General features: G+C 33.3%; 1 protein-coding gene across 1 annotated transcript in view; it reads right to left on the reverse strand.

Annotated features, from left to right (window-relative positions):
- Positions 1–14,810, reverse strand: part of LOC145680996 (uncharacterized) — a 1,339,336-nt gene that overhangs the window by 909,147 nt on the left and 415,379 nt on the right. Inside the window, exon 3 of the mRNA XM_081752259.1 lies at positions 1,029–1,059. The gene's annotated coding sequence lies outside the window, so the exon portion shown is untranslated. The remainder of the gene's footprint in view (positions 1–1,028; positions 1,060–14,810) is intronic.

The following is a 14,810-nucleotide window of genomic DNA, read 5'->3' on the forward strand; positions in this document are numbered from 1 at the left end:
CGTGACGAGAAACGGATAACTTCAACAAATCAGAACCGTGATTTTAGCTCCTACGGCTATGGTCGAACATGATTAAAATATATACTTTCCAACAACATCTGAATACTATTGTAGTGCAGCATTATTTCTTATCATCTTTATTCTTAATAAAGCCATAGTTCCTATCGTATAGTGATTTTGTGTTTGTACGGCACTCCATTTATTATTTGTAGTTACGAATACAGTTTATTTCTGTCAGTAGCTTACGTCTCCCTTCTTATTCCTCACGCCCTCAGGTTGGAAACCACTGCATACTGGACTTCTTCAATTAGTTGGAAGATGTATTTGACGAATAATAAAACATATATTATAATAATTATCAATTTAAGCTTGATTTGTATAATTCTGTACGGTAATAAGGCTCTTACGAACACATTCATAAGGACGTATTTCGAGAATTAACGCGCCTTCCATAATATATATTGATGAAAATGCATTCAGGAACATCAAGTAAGAATTTATGGAGTTGATAAACAAGAGCATGGAACAATACGTAGAGGAGTTCTCAACACAATATCCGTGGGACCTTTACAACATATGGTGTTCAAGAACATGCAGTATTATCATCAATAGCATTTGTAACGATCCCGAGCAACCGCAAAGCAGCTTTTTGGATAGGTATTCAATCGTACAGAAGTCTGCCTAGAACATAGTGCCTCATGTTTTCTGTAGATCTTGATATTAGAAGAGATCGTCTTATTGTGGCATCATCTATGTTGTGGCATTGCTACCAATCAGGCACTATCCTACTATATATTACATACTGAATTGCCTTGCTGGTATGAAAATACGAGTTATGCTGTTAGAAGACCGAGACTCGTTAAGACTTTAGGCCAAAATTTAACCTAGCTACCGTCGTTACACTTTTGTTTTACAACACATACAACTAGGTATCAATATCTCTATTCTCTTATTCACTGAAAAGACGATTCTCATCCTCTTACTTACTTTGTGATTTTCATAATGGATTAAAAATCAACTTTACTTACCTTGTTCATTACATCTGATAATTCAGTTGTCCTGAAATAAATAAAATAGAAACATAAGATTATTTCTCAGTTCTCTTTGCTATCCAAGCACAGGGTTAGTTCGAATGTCCTAAATATGAACATATGAGTTGATCATAATGACAAATTGAATGAGACAGCAACAGTACAACAATGTATATAGCTATGCCTGAAGTTACAAATTACTGTATACTCTTATCAGTGACGTACGAAGAAGTTTGTCAAGGGAGGGGGGGGTTCAAGTTCTCAACTTCATTTAATTTCAGGTGTTAAGATGGCAAATGCTTATTTCTACATAATCTCGTGCTTAAGGAAGTTAAAACCCCAAATCCCTCCTTTCATACGCCATTGACTCTTATAAAAATGTAAGTAAATTGAAAAAAGGTAAGCATGAAATCAAGTAATAACGTTATTCGTTAGCAAGGTAATGAACGCTATACATGCTTTATACGAAACGTTCATTACCTTGTTAACAAATAACGTTATTACTTGATTTTATGCTTACCTTTTTTCAATCGTTAAGAAAAGTTAGGCTTATCTAACGTAAGCTCACTTGAACAACTCCACTACAAAGTAATTTTATCTAAATTTAACTATCATTAAATAACGTAAGCAAATCTTTGGGCTTGTTTAGCTTGTCTTGCCTAAATGAAACCACATTATACGTATTGGTATAACATAAGTATATTTTATCCTATCTATACCAACGGAAGCTAAACAGAGTCACTTAAATTATACCATTCCACGATTATTTTCATCAATCATTTTGAGTCATTCTATATACTTTTGTGATAATCCGGAAACTTACGAAAGTAAAATCAGCAGATGTGATACATGTGATTATGAAGAACCTGTAACACAGTTTGAAGGAAAGAGAAGATATTAAAGTTCTAATAGTTGGCAAGAATTTTAAGAAGAGGTGGATCTATCATATTGGGTGAAACACAAATTATTTTGATTGAAAATAATTTAATAATAAACAAAGATAGATTATGTAGACTTCAACAATATTAAATGGTTTTACTCAAAATCACACAACAAAATAACAATATGGGGAAGATGGGGTAATAAGAGACAAAAGTAATTTAAATTGTTAACAGTTTTCAAGTTAACAGTTAAATTGTTAACAGTTTCATTTCTCATTCTTTATATATATATATATATATATATATATATATATATATATATATATATATATATATATATATATATATAGATATATAGATAGATAGATAGATAGATAGATAGATAGATAGATAGATAGATAGATAGATTTTTTATTATTATTTCCATTCAATAAGGTTACATCGGTAATTCTACCATCAATATTTTATAAACTAGACTGTACACTGTTCTACAAATTTAAATTTTCGTATTTATATTCAACATATAAGTGCATATTATATTTTATACACAATTTCAAGAGCAAAGCTTAAAATTTAAGATGGGTTGGGACGGCAAATCAGTGTCCTCTTAAGAGTTCAGCTCCTGTTTCTGTGCGACATTTGTCTCTGAAGAACATTTGTCCTTGTCCATCACTTTTTATTTTATTATTATTAATACAGTTTATATACCAAACAACTATTTATATTATTATGTGGTATTAAACACATCTGGAACTTTATTTACTTCCATCATTCCATCCTGCAAATTAGTGTAATCTGTACAAAATAGAATGTTTTCGGGCTGGTAAAATTTGAGATGACTGGTGCCATGCTTTAACTTTGAGCTTCGCCTTATCTCAAGTAGATGCAGATATGTCAGAAGGTTTGAGTCTTGTAGATTCACTAGTTCAAACGCTGTCGAAGATGACGTCTGGAGAATATGACTCTCAACGAACAACATTCGAACAAATTTATCAAGAATTTTTGGAGAAATGCAAAGAAAATGGTCTTGAAATTCCAGAGCCGGAAACAGATAGACAATAGGGGTTCCTCGTTAAAACGAACTAGACATTCGCCATCGAAATAACACAAATTCATTTTTAATGAATCTCTTCCTTCATTGGAGGCAGAAAACGAATTTTCTGAAGATAATATACTAAGAGACATTTTTCTGCCTACTATTGATAAGGCAATCACTGACAAATAAACCTTACGTTTGGGTGAATCGAGTTGCTGACTGAGACACATATGAGAAAGTAGTACTAAATGTGGTCAGTATTTCAGTGAAGTTGTAGGTGCGAAGCTCCAGGGGTTTAGGAGATACAGCTACCAGAACATCACATGGAAGTACAGAATAGTCTTCATACAGTTGGAGGTAAAAGCTCTGTAAGACCTCTTGTAACGACAAAAGGTGAATAACAAATATATGGGTACATATTAGGACTAGGGGGAAGTCATATAGTAAGGGTATACCTGACGGCGGCCATCTTAAAATCCGCCATTTTGAATTAAGGTTAAGTTTTTAAAATAGGAATAGGGTCATGTGATACATGATTTAAGGTTCAAATTTAGTCAGAAGAACAATGGTGACGTTAATTTTGATTTACGCGCAATTGGTAAAAAGTTACAGGGAAATTAAATATTGTTGTAGCATATGTATTAGTCCTTTACCCCACCTTGTAAATTTTGTGTTAATGATAATAATTAAATAAAAAGCAGGTGGATAAATATTAGGTCTATGGTAAGAGTTGCCTTGATGGCGGCCATGTTCAAATCCGCCATTTTGAATCAAACAACGAAATGAGTGCAAGTATAGCATCAAACAACTAACATGTTAACGCCAACATTGTATTTCTGATTAACTTCTAGCCCGAAGTCATCTATTGCATTACTCTATTCCCATTTAATTTTGTGCTGGTTAATGATAAAGCAAAAATGGTTATACCGTTGGATTTATGGCAAAATTTGCTATTAATAAGGTGTCACTGTTATGCGTTTTGTTTAAAACATTTGTCTGATTCAAAATGGCGGATTTGTACATGACCGCCATCAAGGCAACTCTTACCATAGACCTAATATTTATCCACCTGCTTTTTATTTAATTATTATCATTAACACAAAATTTACAAGGTGGGGTAAAGGACTAATACATATGCTACAACAATATTTAATTTCCCTGTAACTTTTTACCAATTGCGCGTAAATCAAAATTAACGTCACCATTGTTCTTCTGACTAAATTTGAACCTTAAATCATGTATCACATGACCCTATTCCTATTTTAAAAACCTAACCTTAATTCAAAATGGCGGATTTTAAGATGGCCGCCGTCAGGTATACCCCTACTATATGACTTCCCCCTAGTCCTAATATGTACCAATATATTTGTTATTCACCTTTTGTCGTTACAAAAGGTCTTACAGAGCTTTTACCTCCAACTGTATGAAGACTATTCTGTATTTCCATGTGATGTTCTGGTAGCTGTATCTCCTAAACCCCTGGAGCTTCGCACCTACAACTTCACTGAAATACTGACCACATTTAGTACTACTTTCTCATATGTGTCTCAGTCAGCAACTCGATTCACCCAAACGTAAGGTTTACTTGTTAGTTTTCTTTCTATTTTCCAATGGATATATTGTTTTCTTTCTTATTTTTCAATTTCTCGATATCCAATTTCCTGTTCTCTGATTTGCTGCTGCTAATTGTTTTCCTTTTGACCAGCGTAAGGTTGGTATCGAAGATATGTCGACCTCGGGAAAGATTTCGTGTTTCTAAAATTATTCCGAAAGTTTTCTTTAAAAAATCTGTACGATATATCCGTTCATCTTTTGATAATTTAAATTATATCTGCTTTTCTGTTTAGTAAATCAGATGTTCTCAATTACGATCTAATTTCTTTAAACGAAAACCATAATATAGACTCAGCAGAAACATTGCCTTACAACTAATTTGTTCAGAAACAAAAATATTTTCCATACCTTTCTATAATTAGGGCATATTTTTATATAATTAATAATAAAATTATTCTGTACTTATTTTACTGTTATTAGTTGTTAATATACTTTTTATGTCAAAGTAAAAACTTTGAATCTAAATTACACAATGTAGATCGTTTATCTTGCTTTTCCACTGCATGTATCAAGAGAAATAACTGTTAAACAAAACAAAAATCATCTTATGAAAATCTTTTTTTTTCTCACATAAATTAGTTTTTATTGAATAAATAAGAAACAACTGGAGAAAAAAAAATCCAAAAATGGCTTCATTTAAGCAACCTATCCCTAAGAAATACATACAATTTTCATCATATATTATTTGATGGAATCTATTTTCTAATGTGATTCTAGCAACTTTCATTTGTGACCTTTAGTAATTTGATAATATTTTCTAAGGTTTAATTTTGTTTTCATAATGTCTATTATTATACCTTAGTGAATGAATCTTGTTCCATTATGGAAATTTAATTTTATCTAAACCTCCTTTGATACATAGTAAATAATTGGGACAGAGTTCTATTTTCACTCTTTAATTACAGTATCATACATAAGCTGTTACTAATCTAAGCTAGGGTTGACAATGTTACCTTCTTCTTTATCTGACTGCAGACTGACACTGACTTATACACAGCATCGCTAAGTCAGCATTTACGTCACCTTTACTGTGGTTACGATTCTCTATCAACAAACACCTGTTTTGATGCTTGTTATATTTAGGCAGTACATGAACTCTGTTTTAGAACTTGATTGTTCTCATTAGTGATCGTTTGGAGGTTGAGTTTGCGTAGAATGACATACTCTGAAAAGAGGACACTTTTACAAGTCACAAAAAGATTTATATTAATTGAGAAAACTCTTAATGGCACACGGAAAAAAAATGATGCAAATAAATTTCTATTAGTCCGGGTTCAGAATAATAATTTCTTTTCTTCGCGCTTACACCTAGTTTTATTGTGTAGACTATGTATGGGCAGCTTGGATGTCAAGTGGAAATCCATAATTGAAATTTTCCAAGGGAAATTTTGAAGTTTGATACCTCATGAATAATTTATACCTCTTGGCAACCAAAATCATAAATATGTAGCCTTGGTCTAATAATTTATTTTTAACAAAAAAAAAAAAAAAAATGAAGAAAGGAGAACATGTCATAGAAGTGAATGATAACATTAGGCTATTTTTCAGTTTTTGGACTTAGGTTACTTGGCACCGAAACAGTTCATATATTACAAATCTTTAAAAAGAAATAAAAACTTAATTTTACGTCCCTCGCTCATACCCTCTAGACTAAAGAAGATGGGTGATTAATGAAGTTTAATGGCTATGAAAGAGCTGATTGAATCTGAATATGGGAGGGAACTGGAGATCCAGAAAGTTCTCATGGCTAGGATTGAATCAGAGATCTCTTGATCCAGAGGTGAGCGCTCTAGCACTGAGGCACTGTACTTCCTACGAATCTTGAAGTTTAAGACGTTGTCTGTATCTTCCAAAATGGGGACAATACTCCACTCACTTTGTTAGGAAGACGGTTTCTTTTAGGGTACTAAAAAAGTGGACATGTCTCAGAAAAGGAGAAGGTCTGGTAACCATAGCTTCACTTACTTCTATATTTTTCTAAATTTTTGTAAGTTGTTCAAAACAAATGAAAATATACTATAAACCCGTTAGCTCGACTCCTGATATTCCAACATCCTGTATAATTCGACAATTTTTTAATTGCTAAATGATTTCTGCTATAATTTGATTAATAGGGTTAAATTGTAGACCTCGTAATTTTCTAGTGTAAAAAATGGTATAATTAGTAAGATAGCTATAGACATTACAAAGGCAATTACAACCCTAATTTGTTAGGAATGGAACGTAGGATAGCAAAGACAAAATACTGTAGCAATGCGCAAAGGGGTACTGTAGCAAAGTTTTCTGAGTCCCCTAATGTTCAAAGATTTCATAAGTTAAATAATATCAATATTATTATTAATGTTATGAAGCCGATTTAGCATTTATTGAGAAATAAGAATAAAAGGGAATTTTATCGTAATTTCTGAAAAATTATTAGATCCTCTTTAATGAAAAAATAAGAGATTTAACAGCGAAAGGAAATGGAATGCAAAGACAAAAAAAAAAAAAAAAAACTTTCAAAATAATGTGCTGTTCTATTAATATTTAGGTTGTAATAATTTCTAACATCACGTATACGAGATAAGTAGTATAAATATATTTTCATGACTTGTTTTATTGGAATTAATGTACATATTTGTGATTGTGAACGTCCGTATATTTTCTTGTTCTTTTTTATAAAGTTCTTATTGTATTCAGTTTTTGCAATTTTTACCCCTTTTCTTTTGTGATACTTATTTTTGGAACTGTCTGAAAATTTGGTAGAAAGTTCTGTTCTTTCCGTAGTAATTCAAGTCTACTCTATTTCCCCCCTAGTAACAAAATCACTCTTCGTCACCTACGTTGTGAAACGAGCGAGAGAAATAGTCTAACAGCACGTGATTTTTTTCTACAAAGGACTAATTTTTTAGTACACATTTTATATTTTAACAATTATTTTAGGATATGATGTATTTTACTGTGTTCAATTTTGAACTTGAACTTTAATTAAAGTAATAAACATAAAATATTATACGAGCTGTAAGTAACCCTTCTTTCCGTAAAATTCGACATATTTGGTAAGTTGTCACCCTTCTTTCAGTCCACATCTGCTGTATCAACTTAATTTCAGACTTTTCAGTCGTTTCCTGTGGTGCGATTCTTCACAAACATGAACAAAAACAGTACCATCTATGGCACCAGTGTATCCAATACACATTACACTAACCAAGACTAGCTGTCTTCATTCAGACTTTTCGTCATGTATCCAGTTTGTCTTAAACTTTTAACCTTTACTTTTTGTTTTCTTTCAACAGCACCTAGGAATACTAAGAATGTCTTACCCCTACAATACTTTTGTTTTCAGATATGTATAGTAATGAAGATTGGCTGAAATTGCTCCAGATTTTCCATATACATACATAAACTCAAACACCTTTCATTTTTATGTACTTGTATGTTGCTTAAAAAAAAAAAAAAAAAAAGTTGTTTCCCCTCAAGCGTTTTGCTTATCTTCAAATTGTCTCCACACTAGCGACATCTATTAGCATCCGGCAGGAGGCGCCTCAACTAGCAACAGATATTATCGTGACCTCACTGTAAACTATTAGGAGCGTGACTGACAATCTGAAGCTCCTTCGTTTCATGATGAGAATAATCGATCTAATTATAAAGTGGCTTTGTGTTCCTCAAAATTATATTTAAAAAAAATAAAGCCGTCTCTTGGAAAGTTGACCAAATAGAAGGCTGAAATCCATTTTATGTTTGGATTTTAATACTTGAACAGACCTGGTCAATTGTGTAGTAGAAGAAACAAACGAGAAAAAATGGCCTAACCCGGAAATAATTGCAACACAAATGTTTTTTTCGTCTATCACTTCCAAATAGCGTTGCTAATAATATATTCAAAATCCGCTTTCGTAATGCTTGGGGAAAGTCCGCCATCTTGGATTCAATATGGCGGCCACACCGAGACATCGACTCACACTTAAATGACAATATCTACTCACAGATTTAAGCTGACAACTTCGTTTCTGCGCCATTTTCAAGATAATAGCATACCTTAAGGGATGCAAGTTTGCATGCCTCTATGTACCACCGCCATATTGAAAAATTGCGGCGATTATTAAAAATATAGTTTCTTTTTCAATTGGCAATAATGTTTTATTGGCAGATAACTCAGAAACTAACAGAGATATGCAGAAATTTCTTGAAATAAACGTAAAAGCTCATGATCTTAGTTTTCCAACGAGGGTACTTATGTTCGTTTATCTTACAAAGTAACGGAGCTAGTCGAATTTATGTGGCACTGGGTGTGTGATTTTCGATAATATGACTTTTCTTCTCAGGTTCCTGCTAGAAGCTAAGTAGACGCAGTATACGGATTGACCAGTAAATAATTGCAACACAAATAATTTTTGAACCAGGATGTGTAACAAGGTGTATTTAGCTACATATTAAAAATCTTCTACTCACCTCCTTGGGGAAAGTCCTCCGAAATTTCGAAAAATATGACTTCTGAGATTTCGTTCAGATGTCGCTACTGATCGCGATAATCCATCATTGAAATGAAAGATGTGAAAAATTGTTTAAAATTACGATATTTCTTCAGTCCTTGTTATGGTTAACGCTACATGTCTATTTGAAAGGCAAGAATTAAAACAGTGTAGCAACCTCTTCACTGAAAAAAATGTCATCGTCTTTACAAAGTTTACACCGTTTTCCACATTATCACAAGTTTCTTCTAGGCAATTGTCACTAATTTATATTAGTAATAGATCATGTTTCTGGCATGAATACTTCATGTCTCTATTGTTTTCATATATGTGTATATATAATGGATAACAATTAAAACAGTGTAGCTATCTAATCATTAAAATGAATGATCATCTTCATAAAATTCTAGAATTTCTTTACACATTGCACAAGTTTCTCTCACATAATGCCCACATTCAATGTACAAACTATATCTACTTTGCACCGCATACGTGTATGTTCATAACTTATATGCATATTCAATACATTAAAACTAAAACTAATAATTTTCATTTTCAAAAACTTCAGTTTTGTCTCACATTATCAAAATATTTAACCAGAAACTGGTCACAAATTGATGTACAAAACTGTCCATACTCCTTGCATCAACACACCATACTGACATAGTTTTCTGTGAATATGTATATTTAGTAAATGGCAAATAAGCAGCACACCAACCTAATTACTAAAACAAGTCGTCTTCATTGTCAGAATGTTCTGATTCCCTTTCTACATTATCACAAGTTTGTCCCAGACACTGTCCACAAAATGATGTACAAAACAGACCATACTTCTTGCAAGAACACTTCATGCTTATACAATTTCCATGACAATTACAATGAATGATTTCCAATATATTATCAGGTGCAGGTTTCCTGTCCATCGTCACTGGAAAATACATTCCCTTATGTAGTCGCCATCCCCAATCTTCTGGTCGCATTTGAGAGGATAGACTCTTCCATTCCATGATTTTGTAGTAAACACGCAGATAATGATATTTAAGTGCATCAGGAGTAGGGGGAAGGTTTTCTGGTCGTACAAAATCTGTTGCTGTACTGATTTTGCTAGAAAACATTCTTATTCTTAAAGCAACAAGAGATTCATCTTCCTTGCATTTATACAGCCTTGCTGTTGCCTGTTCTCCAGCACGTATAATTTCTTCTTTAAAGGCATTTTTAGAATTAAAAATAGAGATGGATTTCTGAAAGGCCTCATCGGAATTAGCTAGTTGTAATGCCACTTGTTTTCCTTTTCCAAAAAATCGTGATGTTGTATCACAACCAAGAAATACATGGATACATAGAAGACTGTTACAGTGTTCGCCAAGGTCTGTTTTCGTAGATTTAATGTCCCAAAGCCTAGTTTCTGTTTTATAAATCAAAGCATTCGTGTTTGACGGTGATAGACTTAGGAGAAGAATGAGCAGATCAGTATAATTTCCAACAACACAAGTATCTTGGTTTCGTGACTCTTGAATAGCTGTGTTGACTATCAGTGTGTCAGCATCCCTGTCTGAATACAAAACTTGAAATCCAACAGCAGAAAGCTCCAAACCCAATTTTCGAATTAGTCTCTCCCTTTTCATAGAAAGTTTCATTTCTGGAGAAAGGAGCACTTCAGGAGCGCTCAAACCTCTAGTTCTCCTTAGGTGTGTGCAATCTTTTATCGATGGACCACTAATGTAACCATCGAAAATAATTGAAGCGTCACTGAAGTGTGTCTTTATGTAAGAAACGTAGGACTCAAATACTGTTTTGAATGTATGATTCACTGGCCAATTGACCTGGTGGAGCAACCACCCACCGTCAATCACATATTTACAAGACGTTGGTGTATTTGAAGGTGAACTTCTCATTTTCCATAAAGCATTAGCCAGTGCTGATTTATTTGCTGGTCGTAGATTCTCATAATCTTCAAATAAAGTTCTTGGGACAGAACAAAGCTCATAGGAGAAAACGTCTTCTAGATTCATGTTTCCTCTCATAGAAACAATTGCTAATCTTTGGAAAAGCTTGTTATGTTCCATATTGATTGATCCGGTAATCGTATGTATGGATTTCTTGTCTGCCATTGTAATGGCTTTATTCTTCTTCGAAAATATGAATGAGTCTGACGAATTTTCCTTCATTTTCAGTAAAATATTTTGTCCAACACATTTTGCTTTATCAACATTGACACGATCTTGGGCAGTTAAACCGTTCTTAATATTAATAAGTTCCTCTTCAGTTCGGAACGGCTGACATAATGTTAAGAAATCAAGTTTTTTTTTTTTTTTTTTTTAAGTACCAGCTGCATCCCTACTCATCCTCTTCAATGAAATATCTCTATGCTGGTTGGTGTGCTGCTTATTTGCCATTTACTAAATATACATATCCGCAGAAAACTATGTCAGTATGGTGTGTTGATGCAAGGAGTATGGACAGTTTTGTACATCAATTTGTGACCAGTTTCTGGTTAAATATTTTGATAATGTGAGACAAAACTGAAGTTTTTGAAAATGAAAATTATTAGTTTCAGTTTTAATGTATTGAATATGCATATAAGGTATGAACATACACGTATGCGGTGCAAAGTAGATATAGTTTATACATTGAATGTGGGCATTATGTGAGAGAAACTTGTGCAATGTGTAAAGAAATTCTAGAATTTTATGAAGATGATCATTCATTTTAATGATTAGATAGCTACACTGTTTTAATTGTTATCCATTATATATACACATACATGAAAACAATAGAGACATGAAGTATTCATGTCAGAAACATGATCTATTACTAATATAAATTAGTGACAATTGCCTGGAAGAAACTTGTGATAATGTGGAAAACGGTGTAAACTTTGTAAAGACGATGACATTTTTTTCAGTGAAGAGGTTGCTACACTGTTTTAATTCTTGCCTTTCAAATAGACATGTAGCGTTAACCATAACAAGGACTGAAGAAATATCGTAATTTTGAGCAATTTTTCACATCTTTCATTTCAATGATGGATTATCGCGATCTGTAGCGACATCTGAACGAAATCTCAGAAGTCATATTTTTCGAAATTTCGGAGGACTTTCCCCAAGGAGGTGAGTAGAAGATTTTTAATATGTAGCTAAATACACCTTGTTACACATCCTGGTTCAAAAATTATTTGTGTTGCAATTATTTACTGGTCAATCCGTATACTGCGTCTACTTAGCTTCTAGCAGGAACCTGAGAAGAAAAGTCATATTATCGAAAATCACACACCCAGTGCCACATAAATTCGACTAGCTCCGTTACTTTGTAAGATAAACGAACATAAGTACCCTCGTTGGAAAGCTAAGATCATGAGCTTTTACGTTTATTTCAAGAAATTTCTGCATATCTCTGTTAGTTTCTGAGTTATCTGCCAATAAAACATTATTGCCAATTGAAAAAGAAACTATATTTTTAATAATCGCCGCAATTTTTCAATATGGCGGTGGTACATAGAGGCATGCAAACTTGCATCCCTTAAGGTATGCTATTATCTTGAAAATGGCGCAGAAACGAAGTTGTCAGCTTAAATCTGTGAGTAGATATTGTCATTTAAGTGTGAGTCGATGTCTCGGTATGGCCGCCATATTGAATCCAAGATGGCGGACTTTCCCCAAGCATTACGAAAGCGGATTTTGAATATATTATTAGCAACGCTATTTGGAAGTGATAGACGAAAAAACCATTTGTGTTGCAATTATTTCCGGGTCAAACCGTATATTGCCTCTACTAGTGAGAAATCATAATTCAATCAAATAAACACATGAACTTGACATTAAAATTGTCACAATTTATTCAATTCATTGCAGACATGATGTTTTAACATTTCTCTTTTGAAAAAATAAATTCATAAATGGGCAGAGTAAGATTTCCTTTAAGTAAATTTTCCTCCCTAAATCCTTCCGACTTGACAAGCTGTCAACCACTTTCAATCGAAGCAAAACTTGAATATGTGTTTGTTACCAGCTGAAGGGGAAAATAGTCAGTCATCTATATGTAAAATGGAGAATACGCAAAAATCCAAAGGGAAAAATCGATCAATGCTTTATATATGCTAACAATACAGCCTTTTGAATACAGCAAGTATATACATATGGATTGGTAAGCAATATTTCGCGAGAAGGTTCATTCAACATGGAAACTTCCGAGTTAAAGGAGGTGATTCAAAAGCTCGACTACACACCTTCTCATACCTTGAAAATAACATTCTAAGTAGTACAAGTATGAAATATAGTTTCTAACGCTTTCAATATACTAAATTAGTAAAATAGTAAATGTTGTCGAAAGTCAAAGGATGTCCGTCACTGTTATGGACACGTGTGTGTCTTTGTTAAGAATAAGTGTGTTACAGTTAGAACAGGACAAACAATAAGACTGATTTTGATTAAAGTTTATTGTAGGACGTCCTCAGCATCGAGGCTAATTGTGCCCATTACGATCAATACGACTGCCGTAAATAAAAGTTTAAAATCAACATATCAAAATATAACAAAAATACTGCTGCAAAAGAGATATGCAAATCTTAAAAAAGAGATAAAATAATAAGTAGGTGACATTAACAAATACGAGGTTCAGTAAAAAAGTTCCCCGAATTTCGTTGTAACTATTTATTACCACAATATAAGTACACCTTTACTTCATCGGCTTGAAAATAGGCTCCTTGAGAACACACACACTAGTTCCACCGCCTTTGCCATTGCTGTAAACAACGCTGAGAGTACTGTTTTGGTATGTTCCAAAGTTCAGCCGCAGCATTGGTTTGGATGTCTTCTATGGTTGCAAAACAGCTCACAGAAATGAACATTCTCCTCCTTAGCACCAGCGGATTTCTGGCTATTCGTCAAGATCAAAAACAGTAACCGTTTTCCACGCGACGTGTCAACTTCGGAACATATCAAAACAGGACTTTCAACGTTCTTTCCAGTAATTGCACTAGCAGTGGAACATGTGTGTGTATTCCGAAGGAGCGTATTTTGAAGATTAACTGAATGTGTACCTATATTGTGGTAATAAATAATTACAACTAAATTCCGGAAACTTTTTGATTGTCCCTCGTATATAACAATAAGACCAAATATAAATAACAATTAATTAACAATAGAGAAAATATATAGCAATAACAATAATATAAAACACAAAAGGTCAGAAATCAACTTTTGAGGTGAACCAAGTACCGTCCACTCAGTATCCATCAGATTGTCACCCACCAAACTAGATTTCAAAGAAACTTCAGGTGACATACGAACAGGTACAGGTGTTGTTCTTTTCGGTGATAAAAGGCAAACAATAAGAAATGTAATCTGTTACTTAATATCATTTGTTGCAAACATGTAGATAGCTAAATAAATAATTTATTCCAACAGAACAGAAACTATCTATTGTTATTGACTAGAAACATGTATTTTTAGCGCCATAAAAATTCGTTTTTGTCGTTTCTTTCGAAAACCACGCATGAGATTTGATTCCCAAGCGTGCTATTTTCTGGAGCTCTACGTGATCTGTCTTATGATACTTGTCTCATCTTTAGAGAATGTAAGAGTTAAATCAAATTTAAAGTTGAAGAGTTTAACATAATTTTGGCTTAGATATCTTGTTAAACATATTGCGTTCTGTCCTCATCAGCGCCCACTTAGATTTTCTTCTGGGGGGGGGGGGGGCAAGCATTAATATTTGTCCCCCTAGAAAAAGTTGTTTTGGGCCCTCCCGCAAAATTTGAAAATAAGCCCCTTCTTTTCATCTTTCTCTTACTCTT

This window comes from Thermobia domestica, chromosome 3, assembly GCF_964235325.1.
Source record: "Thermobia domestica chromosome 3, izTheDome1.hap1.1, whole genome shotgun sequence".
Taxonomy (NCBI): domain Eukaryota; kingdom Metazoa; phylum Arthropoda; class Insecta; order Zygentoma; family Lepismatidae; genus Thermobia; species Thermobia domestica.